Source organism: Rhamphochromis longiceps, linkage group LG14 (assembly GCF_057381845.1).
Source record: "Rhamphochromis longiceps isolate RC_006_pf linkage group LG14, R_longiceps_female_GT1.1, whole genome shotgun sequence".
Classification (NCBI taxonomy): Eukaryota; Metazoa; Chordata; class Actinopteri; order Cichliformes; family Cichlidae; genus Rhamphochromis; species Rhamphochromis longiceps.
The window spans coordinates 5,828,783-5,844,029 of record NC_140570.1 but is presented as its reverse complement, the minus strand read 5'-3'; the positions used below and the strand labels follow the sequence as shown (position 1 = coordinate 5,844,029).

Genomic DNA, 15,247 nt, shown 5'->3' with positions numbered 1-15,247 from the left:
ACATCCCTCCCACATTTCCAATGCAATTTTGAGGCGCGATGGATTTTTCTTGGACACGCGTAGAGGTGCAAATGTGCACGCGTCAAATTAGGGGCGTTTGGGGCGTTTTGTTCGCGTCCATCGTGTTCGGTGTGAACACACCGTTATAGCTCACGCTTATAGCCTATAAGCTAACAGCTAGCCTGGTTAATGACGCTAGAGTTCAACGCACATGCAAACAGCTCGTCTCTACTTCTTTAACTGTTAAAACAGAAGGCAATACTGCGGGTGATTTTGTTTTTCAGCAAGAGTTAGTAAAAAACATCTCTAGTATAATCAAATCTACTTGCTAAACATCCGCAGCTTGGCAGTGTATACAGCACTATAATGACCAGACCTAATTATTTTGGAAACCATACCTCTTTCCACAGGTCTCAACTTCATCAGACATCACCTAGACTCAGAGCTGGATGAGTCCAGCGCAAACAGCAGCCTAACCGACTAAGATAAATGGATCCATGGGCTCAGGGAAGCCAGAAGCAGGGGAGCTGGAGAGGTACCTTTCATGTCCATTCACTGGAGGTGTGGATCTATTGCATGGCTTTCCCCACATCAAGAAGCTGTCAATCAAAATCTGTACAGCTCTTCCTGCATCTGGAGCTTGTGAAGGACTTCTTAGTCATGCAGGACTCCTGTTCACTGCTAAACAGTTACAGCTTCACAGAAAGAACCTTAACCATCACTTCACTGTGTGAAGAAATGGCACATTTTTGCTAAATATGCAGAAATAAATGCACACTTATACAATTTATGGTAAAATGAGCTGCTTTGTATGTATGTTGAAGATGCCTCGTTCTAATGTTTTCTCTGAGGCTGCTGTGCCATTTGGCGCAAAAATGAATATAAAGTTTACAGCATATCTTGTCACTGGAAATTGTTTGCACTGTTTATATATTTATATTATTTACTGTAGGTATTGGTGAAAAAAGCTTTATGTTGTGAAAAACTGAAATTGGAAATTAGAATTGTTATGCCTTATTTTGTTGATGTTTTTACATATATTCCTTTTGAAAATACTAAGATTTGTATATTTATTAATTTTTGTTTGTCTGATAGCATTTATTTAAAAAAATAAATTGGACATTTCAAACAGTTACTCACTACTTGAGTAGTCTTTTCACCAAGTACTTTTTTACTCTTACTTGAGTAACTTTTTTTGAGACTACTTTTCACTTTTACTTGAGTAATAATATTTTAAAGTAATGCTACTCTTACTTGAGTACAATTTTTGGATACTCGACCCACCTCTGCTGTCAGCCGAAAATAAAGAGACACCAAAATCAAGCATCTACGGAGGAAGGCAAGATGAACTTGTACCACAGTGATCTGAATGTTTCTACTGATGGAGGAATCCTGAAGTGTAAAGGCCTTCACTCTGCTCAGAATCAGCCAAATGCTGCAAAACGGGTTGCACATGGATAATAAACCAAAGCAAACTGCGAAAGCAAGCTGTTTAGTGACAGCTTTAGCTAAGCTGACTTGACTAAATGGAGCAAAGAATTGGTTAAATCTGTGCATCTCCGGCAGGTTGCGCTCTGCCCGTGCATCTCTGCACACGCCCCGGCCTCGTCGTGAGCGCGCGGCTCGCGGAGCAGCATCAGCAGAGCGGGGGCGCGGATCAGATCGAAGCGGACATTCTGCAGTCATTGTTGGAGGATCGTGCGGAGTTGGACGGACTTTCGTACCGAGGTCTTCTGTAGCGTGGCCGGGTGAGCTCCGCGGGAAACCGCATGTAGCTTAGGGGCTGGTGGGGGGCAAAGGTGCGAAGTGAATGCGGGGGACGGCTCTGGAGAGCCGGTAGTGCATTTTCTTTTCTCCTTACTGAAAACAGGGATGGTGAAGGTGAGATGAGCTCTAGCTGCTGCTTTCGCCGTGTTACAGCGCAGTAGGTGCGCGCTACCTCACGGTATGGAGGGAAAACGGTGGTCGGCGGGCTCCGACCATTAGTGGTCCAGTCTCCGCTGCAGCCGCCATGGCTGAACCGCTGTGTAGCTGTCTTTGCTCCACCGGGACTAGCCCAGCTGTGTGGTACTGGTCATGCAACTTTAGCACACACACACACACACACACACACACACACACACACACACACACACACACACACACACACACACACACAAAGCAGGCCTCCGTCGCACCTTTATGTGAATGATTTCTGTAATGCTGTCGCCTACAGCAGCGCTCATATCGCCGGAGCTGCAGTGCTCTGGGAGTGGAACGAAGATGATAAAAATAATCGTCGTGTTTCATGATACTGGACGCGCTCGGGAGAAATCCTCGGATGCTTCTTGTGATGTGATGCGATGCAGACGTGCTCTAGTTTCGAGGTTAACATGTGTGTTGCTGCAGACATACAGATGGAAGCAACAACTGGGACTGGTTTTAAGTGTCCCGTGGGCATTGAGGGGAGGTGTGTGAAGAGAAGCTATGTCATCAAGGTTACTAGCGGCCAGTAAGGCCGATCTTAAGGGTGGAGCTGCATTAATGAAAAAGTCTGTAGCTTGCGTGTGCGCTTTTCACCATGTGCACTGGCAGGGGCGGATCTAAAGAAATTTTGCTAGGGCGGCATGGACATCAAATGGGGTGGCAAAATCAAAACCTTTTTTAACCCCCCCCCCCCCCCACACACACACACACACACACACACATATGTAGATATTACATATGGTTAAAATGAAGTATACATATTCAGTAAGTATACAGGTTTCATATAAATATAATCTAAACTTAATTTATTTTTTGTAGCCTGCATAATTAAACGTTTCAGTTACATGTGAATTTTAATTTTATGTACTGTATAGTAAATGGCCTGTAAATGGCCTGTATTTGTATAGCGCTTTTCTAGTCCCTAAGGACCCCAAAGCGCTTTACACAACCTGTCATCCACCCATTCACACACACATTCACACACTGGTGATGGCAAGCTACAATGTAGCCACAGCCACCCTGGGGCGCACTGACAGAGGCGAGGTGATATGTAAAAATTTTCCAACTGACAATCGTCAGTCCAATAACCAACAATAGGGGATATATTTGTGCAGACTTTTTGATGGGCGAAGCAATATAATCATGCACGGACTGATTTGCGCAATTACAATGTATAAGTTTTGTTTGGAGGGAATATTTTGCCTTCTTTTCTTGTTTGTTTCAGTATTAATATAGCTACTTTTGGGATTATTTATTTATTTATTTGAGATGCACCAAAGACTTAACAGTAGACTTAACAATACGGCAGAGAATCTGTTTGTTTGTTTTTTTTAATGTTCGCTGGAAGAGGCATTTTGATTTTTAAGTAACTGTTTGTAGAGCAGGGCGATATGGCCAAAAATATTTATCACGATATATATTTGAAAATTTGCAATAACGATATAACTGACGATATAATTGATGCGAGACAAAATACAACTCCACAACATTACTAGCGCAAAAAGACAACCTTCCATTTATTTTCACTTAAACAAGAAACTGGTTTTTATGTACATTAAAGCTTTATAAAAATATAACAGTGCAAATGCAAATTCCTTGCTGAAAGTTTAACCAAAAGGCATTTCCAGTAGAAATGGGCTGACATATCCTGAGCATAACCATGTATAATATCCACTGAAGTTAAAAAGAGGTGCAGTACGTATTTTTCGGACCATAAGGTGCACGGGATTATAAGGCACATTAAGCGAAACAAAGCAGTCAGATAAATCAAACTTTATTAAACTCATTCTTCTTGCTTCCTCCACTTCTGTACCATTGATTCATTAATGTTGAATTCTCTGGCAGCTGCTCTATTCCCATGTTGTTGCAGTATATTAATGACTAACCTCGTATTGTGGATGGATTATCTCAGTTGTTCTCCTGACTGAAGTTTGGTCCGTTTACAGCATCCTGCCATGCGATTGCATTTGTCTCTAACCATGAGGAACCTTAACGTTAACTTTTATAAGTGGAAAAGTGTTAGTGTTCGTCCTCCAGCTTCACTGTTTATGTTATGCTAACATAGCTGTGTCGCTAGCGATCACGTAGCACATCATTATATACCAGCTAGCCCAACTTCAGTAACCCTACAAACGTCACTGCTGTTTAGTTTCCTGTCTTCATTTATGTTGGAAGTGATAACAGAGCTGTACGTTTTAATTTTTTCAGAAATCTCTCAGTCAGAACATGCAATATCATGCTTAGGTAACTCGCGAAACTAGCGAGCTAACTTCCGCTAGCTTCCTGCTAACTTCTAACTCCGTTAAATGTAATAAATTTTGTTTTCATGGATGCCTGGAAGTTAAACTTCATAGTTACACCTGGTAAAGCAGTAATGCTGATCGTTTTATTAAAGATGAAAGAATTTAGACAGTTTTTAACTCTCAGTGATGCTGCAGTGTTCGTTTGACCTGAAGCATACGGAGTTTAGGACCCAGATTACTCCCACATTTAAGAGCATCTTAGTCCGACAAATACGACAATAACGACGGCCGCTTGCATGTTCTGCAAAAAAATGTGCTTTGTCGTGTATCTGACTGACAAACACCAAACCAGTTCCACATCACTGAAGTTGCACCATTTTTACAAACCAATTCTGGTTCATCTGTTTCACTCAACAATTGGCCATGTGCGTATGAAAACAAAGGCACTGCGCATGCGCGTTTTACTCATATTCTATCGCGATATTTCATTTTCCTATCGTTGCCTAACATTATACCGGTACTACCGTGAATGGTATAATATGGCCCAGCCCTAACTGTTTGTTTAATTTTGTATTTGTTGTTTGGTTGAGTGTGTAAGACAAACACCGGAGCTGCCTGTAAACACGGTTATAGTGGAAAAAAGAAGCCAATTTCTCTTTGTTTCCCTCCCCACCACTGTGGGTTTAAAAAAAAGAAGAAGAAAGAAATAAAATGTTTGTTTTTTTCTGAACTAACTTTCTTTCTTTCTGTTATGAGTTTCAGTAAATGAGTCGCTGCATTTTGGTGCACTCTGAGGAGGGTGCATTTGTTCACAGCTGGAAGAGTGTGCTGTTGAAACAGCGGTATTATTTTTTCTGTTGACTGCTTCTGTAAGCTTCAACCAACATTATTAGCAAACGTACTCATGGGGAAATGATAAATAAATGAATCGCTCTTGTAAAAATGATGGGTATAGGCTCACCCTATTGTCAATAGTCAATATATTCGTCTAATCGCCCAACTTTACTGTATAGCCTGTATAATAAATAAATATGTAGCCTAATAAGTATAAAATCCAGAAAGCTACACAATTGAGGTGGTTCATTCACAAACACAAGTCTAAGTTTTTTGTTAGAAAAAAATAAAATTGTTACATGCTTACACTTAAACAAACCTATATGGAAAAGATATATATAAATCTTATAAAGTTTGTATCTGTCTTGTGTGAAACTTGTATGAAAAGCATACAAGAGTGAAAACAGATATAAGATCCCTTGAAAAATTATATAATGAAACTTGTATGTTCTGGATACTTACTAAAACAATGTATGAAAGTAATGAGAAAGTGGCCACTTTCATGAGTAAATCATATAAGTTTTTACTATTTCTTTTCCATATGGGAAATGTCAGAAATTCTGCACTGTCATGAAAAATTTAAACCTAAGTTTTTCATGCTTTGTTGAATTAAACCAGAGATTCCCAAAGTGTGGGGCCCGCCCCCTGGGGCAAAAAAAAAGCAACAAAAAAAAACACGCTTGGAGACTGATGGCATAGTGGACAGGTTTTTGATGGGGCTCCCAGACAAATGCAAAGCAGGAGATGAAGCATCGCCAAATATGTTTCCAAACCAACTTCCTTCCAAGCCAAAGACTAGAAAATATGGTGAAGCATGTCTTCCCTTTGGCTTCACCTGCACAAGTGCCAAGGGAGGTCTCCCCTGCAGAATTGGTTTTCCCTGCATCGGGAGCAGCGCTGGGCTCTCCAAATCACGGACAGACAGTATCCCACATTCTTGATTTTTAGTTCACAAACACTTCTTGTAATGACTAACTTACTCCTGACATTTTGGAGATGTTAGCTCTTTATACAGTAAAGTTACAGTGGGATACAGGGGGCATTATTCTTGTAAAACAAAGGGGGGCCTAGCAAAAAAAGTTAACCCACTTAGTTCCAGATTATAATTGGCCATATTTGACTGCTTTTGATTTTACATTTATATTTCACCTTTAAATGTTTTTTTTTTTTGCCTTGTGTGGTATCATTGTTTTCAGCACAATCTTATGTCTGCATGTACAGTTATTTTTTCATTTCATTGTTTTTTTGGGGGTTTTTTTTGTACAACCATTAAAAAAAACTACTAAAACTAAAATGAGAGAACAATCAGCTGTCGTAATAAGATGTCCCACAAATTATTTTTGCCAGTAAAAAAAAAAAAAAAGTTTGTCCGCCACAAGGCAGGGGAGAACACCACAGGGATAAACCCTGCAGGCCTGACAACAGGCGTATGATTCCTCCGGTTTTCCACCTGGAGACATTGTTCAGTGGAGATGGTGTCTTCCTTTGTGACGTTCATTAGTACCCTTACTGACACAAAGCAAAACAACAATCACACAACACACTAGCTATGCACTCCACCCTAAACGTTACACATCTCTTTCTCTCTCTCGCCCGCTGGATCTCGCTGCCGTCACTCCCAAATTTTTCACATCATTCCGAAACAATAAAATCCCACATGATGCCACTTTTTTTTATTTGTCGACATGATACATTTTTCCACCAATAGCAATGAGGTGCCTTTTTTTTCTCTACTGTTTAGTATTCAGAAAAAGCATTGCATATATATATATATATTAGGGAGAGAGAAAGACTGCTATGTCAGCTTAAATCGGTCATGTGCGTATCTGCACACATCTGCTACTGTGTGTGTGTATGCCAGAAAGATGGAGAGAGTATGAAGGTGCTTCCTCCTCCTCTCACCTTTCATCAGGTAGACAACACCAGCTAGGCATCCACTGTTAATTGGCTCTGCCCTGCCAGAGTCCGTGCAGCTCCTTTTCCACTCCTCCTTTCCCAACAGTTCCTCCCTTCATCATCACCTCTTATCATACTTAACAATTCCTTCTTTACACCCTTGTCCTTTACCTGTTATGCAAGGTCTAATTGGAATACAGTAGCTGCTTTAGACTGCAGTGTGGCAGGTTTAATTATAGCTTTTTGTACATACTAAAAGATATCATCTTGTATGAGATATTTCTCATATTTTATTTGTAGATTTGTTTAAACCTGGTTATTAAGTTTGTGGGAGTGATGCAACTATAAGCCTTTTTGTCTAAACTTTGTCCCATGTGAGTGAATTACTCAGAGTAAACACTAACAGAAAACTGCAATTCAATATTCATATTTAGGACACAAAATACTTAGATTTATGCTGTGGAATGTAACATGATGAGTTCTTCTTTTGAAACGCTTTTTTTTTGGTTTTGTTTTGTTTTTCTATGTGTGCTACAACTTGCCTTGAGGCAACAGTTGCTAAGATTTGGCCCCATTTATAAATTGAATTAAATTGAAAAAAAAAACCCCATACTATATGTATGTTTGAACAACCACGTCTTATACTTACAGAGAATGGTAGGAATAATTTCCTGAAGCACTTTTTATGGTTGAGTCAGTCTGAGGAAGGAGCTCTGCTGCCTCAGAACTGTCTTGTGTAGGAGGTGTCATGAGTTGTCCATGATACAGAGGAAACACAAGTGAACTGAGCTGGAGATGTTTTGTTGTGCCTCTGAGTGGTAATTATCGTGTGTGATGTGGGATTTAAAAATTTAGAGATTTGCCTTTAAAGATGGCAGAAATGTTTAGATTACCTTCGTTTTCCAGGTACTTTTGATGATAATGTGGCATGTGCATATTTCATTACCTAAACCTAAACTTGTTAGATTGGTGCTGATTTAGAGCTGCATCATTTTTGCAATCAAGTGAAACAGGTTTGTAGTCATATTTATTAACAATTCAGCCTCATGACTAACATTTTCCTTTCACAATAAAGCCTAGCAGCTCTGAGCAATTTCTGACAGTGTAACATTGCTGGATGAGGCTGGGCTTCCGATGTTAGACGGGATTTTTTTTTAGCAGTATACTGATAGATGTTCCAGCCTTGACGTTGTTTCTGTGTTCTTGTGGCTGCATATCAGGACACGGGCTGCATTGCTGCAGATAATATGTGAGAGCACTTTGCAGAGCACTGTAGGACTGGCTGCAGTGGCTGATCCTCCCCACTGAGCACACTGACCTCCACATGGAAGAAAGAGAGGAGGGGGAGGAGAAGATGCAGCTATTCTCTCTATTCTTTTTGTTCTCCTTCTCTCCAAGTGCCTTGCTCCACAGGCTGGCTGCTTGGAAATGGCATTGCTGCAACCCCTCCTCCTTCTTCACTCTCCCCCTGCTTTTCCTGCATCTCTGGGGTCCCAAGAGCTTTGTGAGCGTCTGTTTGAGCCAAATGCCAGCACTCTGCATGCCCTCTCCCCCCTTCCTTCATCTTCCTGCGTGTGTATGAGAGGGAGAGAGTTGGGGGATTTCTTTGGATGCCTTCTTTATCCATGATGGGGGTTGCCTGTTGCTGTGTTCTAGTGCTTCATCCCCAGCGTTTGTGCAATTGGCGTGTGAGTAAGAGAATGTTATTGTTCACAGTTTCACCATAAGCTCTTTTCACACATGTACTGCAGCTCTACTGCATCCCAGTCCTTTGTCTATGACACTGTGCTTAGCACCACAAATTAGTTTTAAAAAAAAAACAAAAACGAATTTTTTTCCCCATGATCTGATGGGATGCTTACATTTAAACATACACTTCAAATAAACTGAAACATCAAGGAAATCGAGCTAAAAAGTTGGTAATCTATGTACCATCAATATATCTTAACTCAACAACCAGCTGACATATCCTTTGAAACCTGACAGCTAAATTGCCTAGATGTGAGGCTTGTGAGGCTTTCACTGTGAACATATCAGAAATTTTACATCTAAATGTAGGGATGGGTATTGATAAGATTTTCACGATTCCGATTCCATTTTCCATAAATTATTCTGTAGCAATTGTAGGCAGGGACATTACTGGATATTCTTGTGTAAACAAGAATATCCAGTAATATCCCTGCCTACAATTAAACACATTCACTTACTGAAAATCGGGGGCACCTGCTGTGGCAAATCGGGGGCACCTGCTGTGCAAGCCTTTTACCACAAACTTAGTCACTGCTTGGTGACATTCGTCTATCCTGCCTGAAAGGAGACGCTACCGGTAGACTGCAGCGAGAACTGCCAGCATCTGAGGCAGCCAGACTCTGTCTCTCTCATCATGGTCACCTAAATGCACAGTAATAGCAGGTAGGGCTGCTCAATTAATCGAATTTTAATCACGATTACGATCTGGAATTTCAACGATCATTAAAAATGACTGAGCCGATTATTAGCCCCTCCCTCATTTATCCGCGACACCTTAAAGGCCGGTCCGTGAAAATATTGTCGGGCATAAACCGTCCGTGGCGCAAAAAAGGTTGGAGACCGCTGATTAAGAGGACCCGAGGGAAGCTCGGAAAGCTAAGCAGAAGTTATTTGGAGAGGAGAGTGACTGCTGTTGGTTGAAAAGAGAGGTAAAAAAACTTCAGTGGTGTTGCACACTATTTTATATTATTTTTCAAAGTCATTGTTAACCCTTTAAAGCCGGTCAGAGCAGCACGCTCCGTGTTGTGTAACTATTTTTAAATCCCTGTAGAACCTGAACCGTGTAAGGTAGCGCAATAATTTGTTTTGCATATGAAACCGGAGGAGTTGTACTTACATCTGATGCCATCAGCTTGTCCTCGGTCACGGTTTCCTTCCACATAAAGCTTTGCAAAAATTGCATAAAAAGCGCTTGCAGGAACAAAAACATAATATTCCAGAAACAGGCTTTGCCGATTCGATCAGCTGTTCGTAACACTTCCCACAGTGAAATGATGCACCTGCTGTTTTCTTTGCAAATTTGCATCATAGGATTGTTTTTTGTTTTTCCTGCAGTATATAAAAACTGTATCTCCAAAATAAAACTATGAAGACACTCAAAATAAATTTCCTGTTGTTGTAAACTATTTTTTGCAACTTTATTGTATTTAAAGTTTTGAGGGATAAACCTCTTAAATTTCTCCAAGTAGAAATATATGTAAACAAAACAAAAGCGATTTTCAATTTTTTTTGTAGTTTATTGCACTTTTTTGCAATTTATGTAATTACTATGGACTTAATGCATACATATTATTAAAATATGGGCTATAACAGTTGTATTGATGTATAGCAACTTGAAATGCTCCCACAAATGGCACTACAGCATGTAAAAAAATAATATAAGCTCTGGTGGACTTGGTTCTATAGTAGGTCTTAAAGGGTTAAATAAATATCGTCAAATAATCGTGATCTCAATTTCAGTGAAAATAATCGTGATTATCATTTTTGCCATAATCGAGCAGCCCTAATAGCAGGTTTTGTAATAAGGCAGATCACGCTAACATAATATGCACTGTTAGTTGATTATTTACCTGCCGCATTAACGGGAGAGGATGTGCAAACGTTACCGCTGCTGCTGGGTTGAGATTCACGAGTCCGGAGCGGAATTAAAAACACGACATTCATTTAAGATTATCACGTGTTTTGTGAGCAAATGCTTTTGCATATTCGTAGTGTTTCCTCCCTTAAATGAAATGTCTACTTTTCAAGTATTGCAAGTTGCCCTGTTGTCATCCGTTCTCGTAAAGTATAATCAAACTTTTGAGCGTTTGAGCCGCCATGTTTCCTGCCAGGTAGGGCTGCTCGATTATGGCAAAAATGATAATCACGATTATTTTCACTGAAATTGAGATCTCGATTATTTGACTATATTTATTTAACCCTTTAAGACCTACTATAGAACCAAGTCCGCCAGAGCTTATATTATTTTTTTACATGTTGTAGTGCCATTTGTGGGAGCATTTCAAGTTGCTATACAACTGTTATAGCCCATATTTTAATAATATGTATGCATTAAGTCCATAGTAACTACATTAATTGCAAAAAAGTGCAATGAACTACAAAAAAATTGAAAATCGTTTTTGGTTCTTTTACATATCTTTCTACTTGGAGAAATTTAAGAGATTTATCCCTCAAAACTTTAAATACAAAAAAGTTGCAAAGAATAGTTTACAACAACAGGAAATTTAGTTTGAGTGTCTTCATAGTTTTATTTTGGAGATACACCAATTTTTATATACTGCAGGAAAAACCAAAAAACAATCCTATGATGCAAAAACAGCAGGTGCATCAAAATAAACTATTTCCAGCAGTGCAATTTGAGTTCTAAGCATCCCAGAAACTATTCAGAAAAGTCAAACATGACCAGTATAGGCTTTTAAGGCCTACAAGTAAAAAAAACTACATTTTCCGCGAAAATGACGTCACTTCTGGTTTCGGCCAGGGAATGGCGGACATGCGATAGTTCGCGCTGGCGTCTGTTTCACTGTGGGAAGTGTTACGAACAGCTGATCGGATCGGCAAAGCCTGTTTCTGGAATATTATGGTTTTGTTCCTGCAAGCGCTTTTTATGCAATTTTTGCAAAGCTATATGTGGAAGGAAACCGTGACCGAGGACAAGCTGATGGCATCAGATGTAAGTACAACTCCTCCGGTTTCATATGCAAAACAAATTATTGTGCTAGCTTACACGGTTCAGGTTCTACAGGGATTTAAAAATAGTTACACAAAACGGAGCGTGCTGCTTTGACCGGCTTTAAAGGGTTAACAATGACTTAAAATAAATAATATAAAATAGTGTGCAACACCACTGAAGTTTTTTTTAACCTCTCTTTTCAACCAACAGCAGTCACTCCCCTCTCCAAATAACTTCTGCTTAGCTTTCCGAGCTTCCCTCGGGTCCTCTTAATCAGCGGTCTCCAACCTTTTTTGCGCCAGGACCGGTTTATAAGGTGTCACGGATAAATGAGGGAGGGGCTAATAATCGGCTCAGTCATTTTTAATGATCGTTGAAAGCCCAGATCGTAATCGTGATTAAAATTCGATTAATTGAGCAGCCCTACTGCCAGGTAAATGACGCTCCGCAACGTGGTGACGTCATTCGGGGCGACTGGAATCGATAAGGGAATCGTTTGCAAAAATGGCAAACAATTCCAAGGAATTGAAACAGTGGGAACCGGTTCTCAACAAGAACCGGGTTTCGATACCCATCCCTATCTAAATGTGTGCGTTTAGTCTAGTAAATAGGTGTCAAACTCTGGCCCGCGGGCCAAATTTGGCCCGCAAAGCCATACCAAGTTACTATTAGAGCTGGCCTACTGGTATTATACAGCTAATATATATATATATATAGTTTAGTATTAAGCTTTGCTTGTTCCATATTCAGTTTTTCAGCAAAACTTGTTTGAGTCCATAAGAAAAGATTCATTCTTATATCTGGAGGAAGATTTTTTATTAAATATTAACGTTAGCCCGCGACTTTGTTCCAGTTTTGAATTTTGGCCCACTGTGTATTTGAGTTTGACACCCCTGGTCTAGTATTTGCTTTTTTTAATGCCACGCATATCTAGATGCACCTTGACTGGCTTCAGGTCCTGCCTGTAGCAGTTGCCACACACACCGCAAGCTGGATGCAAAGCCTCCTCATTCATGGCAATTGTGAAACTTACTTCTCAGGACATTAGCTGTATTACCATTATTTATCCACCTTTCTGCTTAATAACCACTTGCTGAAGTTCTGTTGCTAGAAATCAGATGAATATGGGCAATTAAATGGTTGTCCGTTTTTTTGAATTTATCATTTCAGTAGAAAGTAAATGCCAGTTCAATTCACTGATGCTAACTAAGCTAGCAACTCTATGGCAGACGTACGTTACTAAGATATGAAATGCATTCTTCTTGCTTCCTCCACTTTAGTACCATTGATTCATTAATGTTGAATTCTCTTGCTGCTGCTCTATTCCCATGTCATACTGCATGACCGATAGAATTTGAAATCTGCTTCATGAGCATGTCTCTTAACAGGTGCCATTTTTGGGTCCTTATACACACGCAATACGGTAATATTATGTTGAAGCACGGTACGTATTAATCTGCAAGGCTCCTGACTATGGTAGCTGTAATGCTCCAACAGTCCGTCAAGCGGTGTGGCTTCATTGCTTACCGAAGTCATACTAAAACATTTTGACAGATTTTTGAGTGCTGTGTAACATAAATCTGTTCACGTTCAGTAAGCACAAATAGAATTCATACATAAGGCACACTTTTGAGGAAATGAAAGGATTTTAAGTGCACCTTATAGTCCGAAAAATACGGTACTGAAAACGTTCTTGTGCTTAAAGTGCTTCGCTGAACTGAAATTTAAACTTAAAATATCTCAAGATATATAAAATAAAAAGAAAGTCAAAATTAAAAGTGCCTCAAAGGCTTTGAACTGAACATCTCAATATCTGATTGGTTTAGACCACAATATGGGCATAATGGCTCCCAGGGCTCAAAAAATTTCAAAATCCCTGGTACCCCTTCGGGCAGGCACTCTTCAGTTTTTGGTAGCCGAAAATAAATTTAAGTAGCCCGAATTTTAAAAAAACAAACAAACAAAAAAAAAGGACAATTTTTTGATTGATGTTTTGTTTCCTTTACAGTATTATTAAGTATAATATTGTAAAGGAAACAAAACAGCAATCAAAAAATAGTTAAAACACAAATTACAAAAACTGTATAAAAATTACAATCATCAACTCAAATATTTGGTTCTAATTGAACAGAAATTTATATGAACTTGTAAGAACTGTGTAGAACATGAATCAGTCTGTGTCAGATCCTGAATTTGAAATTTCCACTGAAATCACGGGTAAGAGGTAAGTGGAACCAAGATCTAGGACATTTGCTTTTTGAAGTTTGCAAAGACTGCTAAATATTGCCAATGGTAGTTCACTCTTTGTAACATAGTATGCTGTTCTAAACAGCTTTTTCAGGACTTCTTGTTGTGCTTGGTTTATTTTTAGTATGTTTTTTGCAATTGGTGTTTGTTCTAGGAAAGATACTGCAGACTGAGCAATAATGCACTTTTGCATTTCTCATGGGTTCTGATGAGGGGTCTTTCTTAAAATTACTGGTCCCAATAACAAAGGCGCTTGTCAACTCAGAAATCGAGGGAAACTCAACACACCCGGCAGAACATTAAATGTTATTATGTTATTTAGCTTACTATATTCCAACCACAGAAATTCTTTTGACCATGAAACCAAAAAAGCTGCGCTTTGTTTTTGCCTCATAGTCTGATTTGTCATAACTTTTCCATTTTGTGGTAAGCTTTTCTTTGACTGTCCCTTCTTCACCCTGACCTGTCTTATTTGGCTCTGCAGAACTAAAATTCCTGCGTAAATCCATCTGCATTTACACACGTACTTACATAACGGTCAGCGATTCTCTGAGCAATTAACCTCTATGACATGTTTAAGCTTGCTGCGGGAGATTTCACTTGTCATGTTTGAATAGTAAGCTAACGATTGATAAGACTATGCCAGAGGAATTAGTGCGCAATTAATCTGTCATTCACCAATCAGTACTGCTGATCTCTATACACAGTTCGTGCGATCGCAAAGTGAAAGTGAAAGCAAAAAACAAGCCCAAATTCAAACGCCATTTCAAATGTCACATATTGACAGTGGTTCATCGATGTCAATGACATAATTACCCAGCTACATTTGCGAAAGAATGCAAAAGCATTGACATATATTTTTCCTTCCTACGATAGCTTGATGGGCAGGACTGAGATGGATTTTTGTAGCCCGACTGGAAAAATCGCTAGCCCGACGTCCCGGGCGATTTTGTGAGCCCTGGTGTCTGTTGTTAACCACACAGAGATTTTAAGAATTGCAGTCTTTTTTGTTTGTTTGTTTGTTTTTTCACTCGAATGGCTGGTCGCAGCGGTGCAGCCTAGGATCTGTTTTGGCGGAACATTGGCAGAATATGCAGGTGTCGCCATGCACTATTGGATTATTGTGGGGAAGCCTTCCTTCGTCATTTCCCTTTTCTGCCAACTGTGCAGAGACACTTGCATGACACAGAAATCAATCGAACAGCAGCAGCACGGAGTCGGTGCTGCGGCGCTTCAGCAGCACAGTTAGGCCATGATAGGGCATAATGTTGTCTGCTGTTGGCCACACATAGACTTTCAGAGTTGCATAGACTTTCTTTCTTTCACTCGAACGGCTGGTCGCACTGGTGCGACCTAGGAT

The 15,247-nt window shown here is 39.8% G+C and overlaps 1 protein-coding gene across 6 annotated transcripts in view; it reads left to right on the top strand.

The window, feature by feature from the left end:
- The first annotated feature begins 1,606 nt into the window (after positions 1 to 1,606).
- fat3a (FAT atypical cadherin 3a) overlaps positions 1,607 to 15,247 on the top strand; it is a 180,488-nt gene continuing 166,847 nt past the window's right edge. For all 6 annotated transcript variants that reach the window (XM_085379829.1, XM_085379830.1, XM_085379827.1 and 3 more), the window contains exon 1: positions 1,607 to 1,748. The gene's annotated coding sequence lies outside the window, so the exon portion shown is untranslated. The remainder of the gene's footprint in view (positions 1,749 to 15,247) is intronic.